The sequence below is a fragment of the Oryctolagus cuniculus genome, chromosome 4 (assembly GCF_051225735.1).
Source record: "Oryctolagus cuniculus isolate XC-2025 breed Fujian yellow rabbit chromosome 4, ASM5122573v1, whole genome shotgun sequence".
NCBI classification, from domain to species: Eukaryota; Metazoa; Chordata; class Mammalia; order Lagomorpha; family Leporidae; genus Oryctolagus; species Oryctolagus cuniculus.
The window spans coordinates 41,395,554-41,409,146 of NC_142870.1; positions in this window are offsets into that span (position 1 = coordinate 41,395,554).

Sequence of the window (13,593 nt, forward strand, 5' to 3'; positions counted from 1 at the left end):
ATAGATTGCACTTTTTTTTTTTTTTTTACAAAATAAAGACTTGGAGGACTGATAACCAGAAACCTGTCAGGTGTTAATACACGTGAAGGAAAACCCCAAGTGCTTTAAAATGTCATCTTGGCATATATAATTTACACTGAATATAAACACTTAGATTTTAGCCTAATATTGTTTGGTGAGAGAGAAAATATCAAGTCAGACACTGGGAAACCCATAAAGATAAATAGATAGATACAGTATCTTTGTTTAAAACAGAATATGCCTAGAAGGGCTATCCTATTTCGTCAGCAAATTATTTATGTGAGAATATTGAGGCTCTTGGTAATGAAATATCTTGTAGTTTCTCATTAGTTACAAAAAACTACAAAGTGTAAAGTATAAAACACTAGTTTTTAGTTTTAAACTGTATCTGTAATGTTTGTTTATAATTCATTAATGAGAACATATACAAAAAATAATAACTGTCTACACATTCATTGAATTAGAAAATTAACAAAATAATAGAAAGATAATTCAATGGGCAACATATCAAGAAGCTCAGAAGTAGGCCATTGCTCTCTGAGTGCATGCCCAGTATTACGCAGAAGATAAAGGACAATGTTTTGTTTTTACCTAAAGGAATTTCCATGCACTGACTTTAAATTAATCATAATGTGCAGTGGAAGTATTTTTCCACTATATACATGTGTCTAATTCGTAGAGAATTCCCATTGACCAAATTATTTTAAGCTACCACAAAGGGAAAATACATGGTTGTATACACTTTTGGAAACATTTGAGATTTTGTATTGTGGAATATTTATCTGAAATAACCTCATTAACATGTATGATCAAATATGAAGTTTTTATTATTATTATTTACATGTGGAAAAAGTTTATAATTGAATATTTCTCCTGAAAAGCTGTTGACTTCCTGGCAAATTCTTTCTGATTTTCACCCAACATGGTATATTAGAGATTTACTCATATCATAATGGAATTTGATAAAGCTATAGGGATCATTCTGAAATGAAGCCAAGGGTAAATATTAAAGAGAAGAAACAAGTTTTAGGAAGGAAAATAATACTAAATCATTAGGGAAAGCAATGAAAGTACATTTACCCTAATATCCAGCTTTTGTATTAAATTACTGTGCTCCACAAAGAAAGCATAAACAACTAAGAAAATTTCTTTGTGACAAGCAAAAAGTTCACAAGACTATGGGAAGACATGAGCTTATAAGCCTGCTTGAATTTTTTTTATTCTGGTTTAGTAACAGAAAGGATAAGGAGACATGGTCAAGATCCATAGCATGCAGAAATCCCACTCACAATAACTATAAAAAAATAAAAGAAATACTTAACAAAATGAGTGAAATGTATTTATGATGAAAATTATAAAACATTGATGAAAATTTCATCAAAAAATAAATGGAAACTTATCTCTTTTTCATGGAGTTGGAAGAATTTGTTAACTAAAATATCTATACTATCTAAAATGTCTACAGATTCATTGCAACCTGCATCTTAATACCAATGACCTTTACAGAATTAACTAAAGCAATACTAAAATTCATGCGGAGTCACAAAAGACACAGAATAGCCAAAGCAATCCTGAGCAAAAATACACAAAGCTGGAAAGATCACAATACCTGACTTTAAAGCATACTACAAAGCTATAGTAATTAAAATAGTATGGTACTAGCATAGTAACTGCCACATCAATTAATGGGACAGATAAAGAGCCCAGAAATTTATCTGTATACCAACAGATTTTGACAAAAGTGCACAGAATATACATTGAACAAAAGATAATCTCTCCAATAAACGCTGCTGACAAAACTGGATGTACATATGGGGAAGAATGATATTAGGTCTCTATCTCTTACCATATACAAAAATTGACTTGGGGTCAGTATTGTGACATAGCAAGTAAAGCAGTCACATCAGTTCAAGACTTGGCTACTCCACTTTGAGTAAAGCGCTTTATTAATGCATTTGGGAAAGCAGTGGAAGATAGCCCAAGTGTTTGTACCTTGCCACTTAGGTGGGAGAACAAGAAGGTCCTAGCTTCAGCCAAGCCCATCCCTGGCCATTGTAGCCATCTGGAGAGTGAACCGATGGCTGGAAGAGCTCTCTATTTCTCTCTCTCTCTCTCTCTGTGTCTCTCTCTCTCTTCCTCTGTGAGTGTGTGTATGCGTGTGTGTGTGTGGTCTTTCAAAAAACATGAATAAATTAAAAAAATACTCAAGATGAATCAAAGACCTAAATTTAAGACCTGAGACTATGAAATTCCTGGAAGAAAATGCAGGGTGATAACCTCTTGTATAAGAGCCCTAAAGCACAGAACTAATGCAAATTTAGACAAATGGAAAAACAATCAAAATATTGGGATATCCAATATGGCTGAATAGGGAAAAGATGTGCTGATTTTCACCATAGGAACTGAATTCCCAGGGGACAGTTGGAGCGATGTTTGCAGTGAAAATTCTACAGAAAGAAGAGACTCTGTGTAGCACTGGGGACAGGACAATCACACTGCAGCTAGCAGGACACTGCTGGTAACTCCCACAGCCAGTGGCTCTTGGAGATGCCAAGTCATTGCAGCAGGTTGAGAGGAACCTGCAACAGTCCACAAGCCACTGGTGGTATTGTGTGAAGCATAACCTTTCAGTCGCCACTGACTCTGAGCCCATCCTGAAATGCTAGTGGAAGACAGGGTGCTCAGCTAAACCGATGAAAGGAGAGATCATTGCTATCTTCCCATCTTCCCACCAAGGCACCCAGCAAAACACCAGGAAGTTCCATCTCAGTAAAGTGAATGAAGGCTGGTATGTACCCCCATTGGCGGATTTTTTTCAGAGGGATAAACCCACAGTACCCACTGATGTTGATTCTGGCCTGGAGACTTGTAGGGTGACAGAATAACCACTTGGATCCATGAAGTGAGGCTACAGTGTTCCCCTCCCGTCACTCCACCAAGACACTGGACTCACCTTCCCAAGGCAGAGCACCCACTGACATCTGTAAGGCAAGCAGCTGGCCCAACAGAGTAGCCCTCTCAATGGATGGGGAGGCATAGGACTGAGAGTGCATGCCCTGCTCCTGTGACTGTGGTAGCCTTGTGCCCTGTAACTGGGAATTCTGTGATTGTGCTGTAGGGCAGGGGGTGTGAATGGGTCATTGGCAATCAGTGGGTCTGGCTGCCAAAGTTCAGTATTTCCTGAATGCTGGGGATGGTAATTGCAGACTTACACTTATGTTGGGTGGGGTGCACATGCACCGGGGGCTCACCCTGGGCAGTTGATTCAACTTTTCAGAGAGGGGGTGAGACTATGAACACACCAGCTGATGCCATCATAGCATGCCCAACTTGCATGTCACACTGGACTCCTGTACCACTCTCAAACACTGGGCCAAGGTCCCTGGTCCCATCCAGAACAACACCTGTTTATCTGCTGAAGGAGCAGACACTCCACTAAGCCACAGAGTCATATTTCAAAGAAAAAGCAGACAAATGAGAAATCCAACAGGTATTTCCACAAACGACGAAAATAAACGTAGAAATACAAAAAGCATAAACAAGGAAAGTGGTATGATACCCCCAAAGGAGAACCACAACAGTTCAATATTAGAATGTTAAGCCAGAGAAATTGGTAAAATACCTGAAAAGGAATGCAAAAGAATGATCATAAGACAAGCCAGAACATTTAGAAGCAAATATGTGAGTTCAGGAAACCTATATATGAGATGGGTGAGAAATTCTGTTGGGAGACAGAGATACAAAGCAAAAGTCAAGCCGATATATTAGAAATGAAGAATTCAATATGTCAAAGAAAATAAATACATTTGAGAGACTCAACAAAAGACTTGGTAAGGCAGAAAAGAATATTCGAGCTAGGAGATAAATCTTTGGAAATATCTCAGTTATAAAAAAAGACAGTATGGGGAGTCCATAGAAATCTTAAAATAGATTGGACATATGACTCAGTCATACCATTCCTGGGAATTTACCCAAAGGAAATGAAATCAGCATATGAAAGATTTATCTATATCCTCATGTTACGGCAACTCAATTCACAAAAGCTATGATAGAGAATCAACTCAAATGTCCAACAACTGATTACTTGTTAAAGAAAATGTGGTGTGCATAGGTGATGGAATACTACTCATCCATAAATTAGAATGAAATTCTAAAGCAACAAAATGGATGCAATTGAAGACCATTATGCTTAGTGAAATAAATCAGTCCCAGAAAGGAAATATCATGTTTTTCTAATACATAGTAGTTAATTTGGAATACAAAAAATGTAATATTTATGAGTGAAATTAACATTTTGAGATGTGATTATTGTTTATACCCCACGTGTATACTGGTGAGGATCAGTGGTTTTTCTAACTACTACTTGTTGAATTCTTTATTTCGTAGAGTTAAGCTTATAATGATAAAATAGATTGAAAGAATGTCATTGCAAAAATTAAAAGAAAAATAAGAAAGGAAAGAGGGTGAAGTGTGGGACCAAGAGAGGGAGGGAAAGTACCATGTGAACTATCATTATTTTCTTAAAATTATATATTAGAAATATGTTGTATTTATATAAATAAAAATAAATTTAATGAAATAACTTCTATAAATAAAATTTTAAAAAATTCAAATTCAAAGGAAAAATAAAGTAAAAAAAGCAATAGCCAAAATATGGAATCAGCAAAGTTGTGTATTGTCAGATGAAGGGATATACAGCAATGCTAGTTTATTCATATATATATGCTGATATATATGCATATTTATATGTTATTTTTGTTACCACTGCAGATTATTCAGAATTTAGTTGTAATAGATTATTTGAACATTGCATTCAGCCTACTTTTCCAGAAAAATTATACACATATTTTCAAATGTTGAGGTTAGATTATGGTATTAATCATGGAATTCAGAAAGATTTGTGTACATTTTAGGAGAAAATTATAGTGATTTTGTATACTGTTCCAAAATATATTCTTATTATTTTTATGTATGTATGTTGAATAATTTTGGGAAAAGACGAGAAACAAACCTTTCAGTGAATTGTAGTTTAAGAAATTTTGAATTGCCAGGATAATCAGAAAGTGCAAATGAAATAGGCAGATTTTTCCTTAATTATTTCTAGTAAACTCCTAAAATTTCTTAGAGAACAAACTGAGGAAAAATCCAAAGGGAAAATACTTCAGAAAATTCATCTGGGATTTCAGTAGAGTATTTGATGAGGTCATGTGTTGGTTCACTATGAGGACACACAGAGGGCACTACCAATCCTGTTAGTGTAGCCTTTCAGACATTATAATTTAGTTGAATTACCCTCCAGTTAACTATTGCTAGGTTCTTTAGAAAAATGTGCTCATGATTTCATGGCGTATTATTAGCAATTACCCAAAAGAAGGAAGATGTTAACCAATAAGTTTAACACCATAGCTTGTTATTTATTTTACATTTTTGTGAATAATTTGGTATGCATTTCCTGTGAGGGTCCAAGTGTGAATGCACTTGGGAAAACAACAGAAATGTCCAAGTGTCTGGGCCCCTGCTATGCATGTGGGAGACCCAGATGGAGTTCATGGCTCCGGGTGTCAGCTCCAACTAATCCAGCAATTTAGATACTGAATCGGTGGATGGAAGATATCTCTCTCTCTCTCTCACTCTCTTGTTCTCTCTCATTCTGCCTTTTGAGTACATAAATAAATATTTTAAATAAATAAAAATACATATTTTAAGAAATATTTTATAATCACAATAGTGATTAGGCAATAGTCACTTCCTTCTGAACAATCTATCTACGATCCTTGATATTTTACCATTATTTCAAGAAGTACAATATGATAAAAAACAATTTACTTTCCATTCCAGTTTAGCAACATAAGTTGCCCCCATGGACTCAAATGTCATATCTTCACATTTTAAAATACTTTAATAATATTTGCCAATATGCTAAGTTTGGTGAATTTTGAGAATATTAACAAATCACAAATAATATTTCATCTGGCCTGGATATTGTGTTTTATTCTTATTTTACAAATGATTAAATTTGTTATAGTTGACATATTTAATAAAAATTTCTTAAGCGTTTTAGAACTGCAGATAATGGAAATTTCAAAGTTTGGTGATTCAAATATTGCTCTTCTTATGCATCTGGTATTACTCTCTGAAAAAAAAATTCCTGTTATTTCTCAAATGAAAATTTTATGAACCATGCATTGTACTTAGCCCATTCCGAGTAGTTTGTTGTTACATAGAAATATGTAATGCTTTCTGCTTTCTATCCTTATTCTTTCATCTAACATTTATAATTGTATACTGAATATGTGCTTGTTAACATCCTAGGCACACAATGAAAAACTAAACAGAAAAAAAAATCCCTCTTTTGTCTATGCATGGGCCCATTTAGTTTTTCTCTATTTTCATTATAACTCTCATTTTCCCCTTTGATACCTGTGTCTGAGTGTGTGGAATGCTCACCTTTCTCTTTCAAAATCTAAATTCCAAATACATATTTTTGAAGTTAGTTTGATTAAAATATCTCATTTTAAATTTTTATTAAATTTTAATTATTGCCAAATACTGTGCACTGCTACACAATTTGACAAATTAAAAAAGTCTTCATCTACATGAATGTGAGTGTTTGCTGTATTTCTCACTCAATGTTTTATAATTCACAGCCCCTTTGTTTCGTAGGGAACTTTGAAGCAATTTTACATTTCACATGAAAGGCCTTAATGAACAATTAAATATTAAAAATACTGCACATCTCCCTCAGATCATATCGGACTTTTGACTGTCTTGAAATTAGAAGCTAAAATGGACAATCTTACAGCATCACTGCAGATGAAACCTACCGTGCTCTATTTTAACTGCTGCATTTCTTTTTGGAATTCTTTGCAAAGAGTATCAGAACTGTAGAACTGAGTGTACACTGCTGTACATCATACTAACCAATTTACCATCCTTGCCAAAGAAGTGAAGGAAAATATGTCAATGTTGCTAAAAAGGAACCTGTGAAGGAATCTGTGCCTTTTTAAGTAGAGTTCACAGCAGTCACAAACTCTCTGTATAAGTGACATTAAATTCCCTTTATGGTCCCTTTTACTTTCTGTGACTCTGTAGTTGCAATCTATAACCCCACTATTGAAAAGCTAACCTTCTTGTCTATTGAATTCTGGGTGACAGATAAATTTCTCTTTATCAATGAAATAAGCTGCCTTTAGTCTCCTAAACCAAGGCTGACACTATCTTTTTAAGTTTCTTTCTTTCTCTTTCTTTTCCTTCCTTCCTTCCTTTTTTCCTTCCTTCTTCCCTCCTTCCTCTCTCTCTTTTCCTTTCTTTTTCTCTACTCCCTCTCTGCCTCCCATCTTCCTTCCTTCTTTTCTTCCTTCATTCCTTCCTAATTTAATAGACTTGGTTTTAGGAAGAATTTCTCTTATAGTGTTCTAAATCTAACCCAGCCATAGATACTGGTCTCACAGAAGTTCCACGTGATTTTGCATTTTATTGAATAAGTTTGAATAACATATCATATTCAATAAAGCTGTATTGTGGTGAAGAATTCTTTTCCTAAAGCATTTGTAATGGGAACTACTCAATTCTTCATAAACATAAAAATTAAAAATGCATACAAAGAGCAAGAATCTGGGACCTAGTAAAAATTATGAAGTCTACATTATATAATTATTCATCAAACACTTTTAAAAGCTTGAGGATTATTTAATTTTTTAAAGATTTATATTTACTTGAAAGTCAGAGTTACACACAGAGGAGAGGCAGAGAGAGAGAGAGAGGACTTCCATTGCTGGTTCACTCCCATTATGGCCATAACGGCAGGAACTGCTCCGATCTGAAGCCAGGAGCCAGGAGCTCCTTCCAGGTCTCCCATGAGAGTGCAGGGGCCCAAGTCCTTGGGCCATCTTCTTCTGTTTTCCCAGACCATAGCAAAGAGCTGGATTGGAAGAGGAGCAGCCAGGTCTCCAACTGGTGCCCATATGGGATGCTGGCGCTTCAGGCCAGGGCATTAACCCACTGCACCACAGTGCTGGCCCTGAGAATTATTTTACTTAAATGCACAGGTTTTTGAAAGTAAAATATGTGCCATTCAAATTTGTCATGATGTCATGAAGTTTTGATAACTGTATTTAGAAATTTGTCTTTTAATCTTTACCATCAGTCCAAGTAGTAGAACCATTTTTTAAGGTCAGTTCTGTTTTGTGCCCTGCTATAGACCTTTTGAATGTGAAAAGAAGTAGGTATTGATTATATGTCTTTCAATATTTTTGAATAAAAAGAGCACCAATATAATAAGTCAAAGATCAGATCACAGACATTTTTGTATACATTTTTGCCATAAAGATGATAGACCTTTACACAAATTTCATATGAGGGAATTTTACATATAAGCTGTGTTTTAAATCAGATCTTCTTATACTCTATCTACTCAAATACTTCAGTAGTCTAATAAATAAGATGACTAAATATTTTCAGACACAAATTATAAGGATTCTCATGCTACTTTTTGTAGCAATTTATGAATAGATAGATCATATATGAATGTCCTTAAATATTTTTGTATAAAATGAAAGTAAAAATTGCTTTTTTATTTTTGCTCAAAACATGTTTAAAAATATATGTATGGAACTGTGGCGCTGGCACACCAAGTTCTAGTCCCAGTTGGGGCACCGGATTCTGTCCTGGTTTCTCCTCTTCCAGTCCAGCTCTCTGCTGTGGCCCTGGAGTGCAGTGGAGGATGGCCCAAGTCCTTGGGCCCTGCACCCCATGGGAGACCTGGAGAAGCACCTGGCTCCTGGCTTCGGATCAGCGCGGTGCACAGGCTGCAGTGCACTGGCAGCAACGACCATTGGAGGGTAAACCAACGGAAAAGGAAGACCTTTCTGTCTCTCTCTCTCTCACTGTCCACTCTGCCTGTCAAAAATAAATAAATAAATAAATAACCATATGTATGAAGAGTCTGTAAAATTCAAGAATATCCTTGTTATTATAAAACTATGAATGGTAAAAGTGAAACTTAAGACAAATTTCACTATTCCACCTGCTTCCTGCATGACTGTCACAAAAGTTGTAAAAAATGGTATTTGGGGGTTTCAAGAAGGCCTTGTCAATCCAGGTGAAAGCAGACTCCACAGGCACATAATGCTGCTGATACAGTGGGAGGGAGAGCTTAGTGAAAGGCACCTTTCTGAGTCCCACCTGGATCCCCCAGAGGTGGGGAGGTGAGCGGTGCATCTCTGTCCCTCCCCTTTCCCTGCTACAACAGAGACCTACAGCCAACAGTGGGAGGGTTAGTGTCATTTTTTGGACACAGGAGTGTACCACAACCCCAACTGCTGTGCACACACCCAGCAATTACTGGGGTTGCCCTCCACCCAGTCAGTGAGAGCAGCTACAGAAATTCATGAGAAACCAAGGGAGAAGGCCTCCACCATGCTAGTGGCACCCACCCAGCTATTGGAGGGGAGGCAGAGCCACTCCTATGGAAGGAAAGTGCTGCCTGTGGGACTCTTGCACATGTCCAGCACAATCCTGAAGTGAGAAGGGCTGCTGCAAACAGGTACTTTGTGTGCCCATGATCCACAGATCCAACCAGAGAGAAAAAGTTGCATTCCCCACTGACATTGAATCTGGTTTGGAGTACTGGACTGCAACACACACAGACAGTGGCTCTGGGAATACCTTAGTTTCCCTGCAGATAGAATTGGCTAGCAGGGCAGAGTGGTCTCACTGGCACTCTACAGCCCTGAAAGCCCTGGGAGTTCAGACTGAGAAAATACTGTGACTGCATAAGAGGATGCAGAGTGTGGCTAGGTCCCAGGAAATCACAGAATACTTCTCCACACTCTCAGAGCTCATAGGTTGCCTAGAGAAACTCATAGCAGAAGGAACCATGCTCATAGGAAAGAATCCACAAAGATGTGTGTGGTTCATACAGCAGCTGCAGATGAGAGCTGAGCACACTGGAGTCTAACACCTGAGCATTTCTCAGCTGGGAGGAGATGGACTGATCACACCAACAGAGGTGACCATAGTTTTCCATCCACTTTTCAGAAGAGAGCTACCATGCCCAACTTGAGTGTTATCCTAGAAACTCATCCCATCCTGAAGCACTGAAAAAAGTTCCCTGGCCACACCCAACATATACCTCTTGTATTCACTGAGAATGATGTCCCACTAAGCCACAGAGGCAGAGATCAAAGATAAAAACCATCCAACACCAACAACAAAAATCTACAAATACCTAAAAATAAAGGCAAAAATTCAAGAAACAAGAATAAGGAAGACTCTATGAGCCCCCCAAAGAAAACCACAGCATTTCAATATTAGAATGTAAAGACAAAGAGAAATACCAGAAATGGAATTCAAAAAATTAGTCATTGGATTACTCAAACACAATCAGAAGAAAATTCACAAACTAAAGAGAACAATATATGATATATAAAAAATTTTCCCATGAAACTGGGATCTTAAAGAGAAAGAAAATGAAATACTAGAAATGAAGAATTCAATATATCAAATAAAAAATGCAGTGGAAACTCAACAATAGAGTTGGTGAGGCAAAAGAAAAATATCTGAGCTAGAAGACAATCTCTGGAAATTTTGCAGTCAGACCAAAAGCAAGAAGAATAAATTAGAAAACTAAAAACAGTGTTGGAGATAAATAAAATACCATCAAAAGACCCAATATATGAGTTTTAGGAGTGCCTACAGGCGTGGTAAAAGAGAAGGGACTAGAAAACCTACTTAGTGAGATAGTTACAGAAAAATTCTCTAACTTGGAGAAAGAAAGGCATGTCCAAGGACAGGAAGCGCATAGAATTCCTAACAGTTATGATGTGAAAAGATCTTCACCATGACACACTGTAATCAAACCTTACCTAGTAAAGCATAGTAAAGCATAAAGAAAAGAATCTAAAAAGGCAAGAGAGAATACCAGATAACTTTCAGAGGATCTCCAATTAGATTCACTTCTGACTTCTTGTCAGAAATTCTATAGGCTAGAATACAATGGCAAGATATAGTCCAAATATTAAGAGAAAAAAAACTGTCAATCCAGAATCAGTACCCTACAAATTTTTCACTTATAAATGAAGGTGAAATAAAGACTTTCCATAACAAACAGAAATTGAAGGAATGTATCACTACTTGCCCAGCCTTACAAAAGATGCTTAAGGATGTGTTACATACAGAAACACAAAGAAAAAGCCATCATTATGAAAGAAGCAAATGATAGAAACATTTGAGGAAAAATGGCAGGGCCAAGTAGTTACTTATCAGTAGTTACCCTGAATGTAAATGGACTCAACTCTACAGTTAAATGATGCAGATTGGTCAAATGGATTAAAAAACAAAATCCATCTATCTGCTGCCTACAAGAAACACACCTCACTAACAAGGATACACATTGACTGAAAGTGGAAGGATGGAAAAAGATACTCCATGCTAATGAGCAAAAAAGGCAGAGATAGCCATCCTACTATCAGACAAAATACATTTTAACACAAAAACTGTTAAAGGAGACAAAAAAGGACACTATATAATGATTAAGGAATTAATACAATAGGAAAACATGACAATAATTAATGTATGTGCACCCAACTACAGGGCACCTGGCTACCTAAAAGTACTAAAGGATCTAAAAGGAGACATAGACTCCAAAACAATAGTAATGGGTGATTTAAAAACTCCACTTCATCACTGGATACATCAGCCAGACAGAAAATCAACAAACACACCAATTGGACCTAACTAATACTTATAGAACTTTGCACCTCGCAGTGGGAAAATACACATTCTTCTCAGCAATGCACAGAACTTTCTCTATGATAGACCATATACTATGCCATAAAGCAAGTTTCATAACATTCAAAAAAAATCAAAAGAATACAAAGAATCTTCTCTGACCACAATAGATTGAAGCTTAAAACCAACAAAAGAATCTCAATAATATATGCAAATACATGGAGACAACAATATGCTCCTAACAGATAGTGAGTCATAAAAGAAATAAAAGAATTTAAAATATTTATGGAAATAAATGAAGATGACAATACCTCATATCAAAATGAAAGTTTCTGGGATACAGCAAAAGCACTGTTAAAAGGAAAGTTTATAGCAAGTAGTGTCTACATCAAAATATTGGACAGTCACCAAATAAATGAGCTGTCAATGCATCTCAGCAACCTCAAAAAACAATAAACCCAACCCCAAATTAGTAGGAGAAAATAAATAATTAAAATTAAGGAAGAATAAACAATATTTAAACAAATAAAAAAATACAAAAGATCAGTGAAATGAAGAGCTTTTTTTTTTTTTGATAAAAAATTAATTAGTCACACCATTGACCTAACTGACCAAAAAAAGGTGGGGGGAAGACCCAAATAAGCAAAATCAGAGGTGAAAAATGAAATGTAACAATATATATCACAGAAATAAAAACAATCATCAGGAATTACTACAAAGAATTGTATACCACCTAAGTGGGAAACCATAGAAGAAATGGATAGATTGCTGGAAACATAAAGGATCGAATCCAAAAACATATCAGAAAGTTCATTCAGCTGGACCAAGTGGGATTTATCCCTGGTATGCATGGAGGTTCAACATCCAAAAATCACTAAATATGATAAACCACATTAACAAACTAAAGAGGAAAAACCACATGATTATCTCAATAGATGTAGAGAAAGCTCTTCACAAAATTCAATAGCCTTTTTTGATGAAAACCTTAAGTAATCTTGGTATACAAGAAACATTCCTCAACATAATCAAAGCAATTTATAACAAATCCACAGCCAGCATCCTACTTAATGGGAAAAAATTGCAGGTATTCTTGTTAAGATCTGAAACCAGATAAGGATGCCCATTATCACCATTGCTATTTAATAGAGTCCTGAAAGTTTTAGCCAGAGCCATCATGGAAAAAAAGAAATAAAAGTGATACAAATAGAGAAGGAAAAAGTAAAACTATCCCTATTTCTTTATGACATGATTGTATGTATAAGGAATCCAAAAGACTCCACAAAGAGACTATTGGAATGCATACAAGAGTTTGGTAAAGCAACAGGATATTAAATCAACACACATAAAAAATAGCCTTTGTACATAAAGACAATGCCATAGCTGAGAAAGACTTTGTAAGGTGAATCCCATTCACAATAGCTACAAAAAATTTAAATATCTTGGAATAAACTTAACCAAGGACGTCAAAGATCTCTATGATAAAATTACAAAACATTAAAGAAAGAAATAGAAGAAGACATTAAAAAATGGAAAAAGCTTCCATGTTCCTGGATTGGAAGAATCAACATCTTCAAAATGTCCATACTACCATAAGCAATTTAGATTCAATGTGATCCCAATCAAAATACCAACAACAGTCTTCTCAGATATAGAAAAAGTGTTGCCAAATGTCATATGGAAACCTGAGACCCTGAATAGCTAAAGCAATGTTAAACAATGAAATCAAAGCTGGAGGCATCACAGTTATCATTCCTCAACACATACTACAGGGCAAATATAATCAAAACAGCCTGTAATGGCACAAAAACAGATGTGTAGACCAACAGAACAGAATAGAAATCC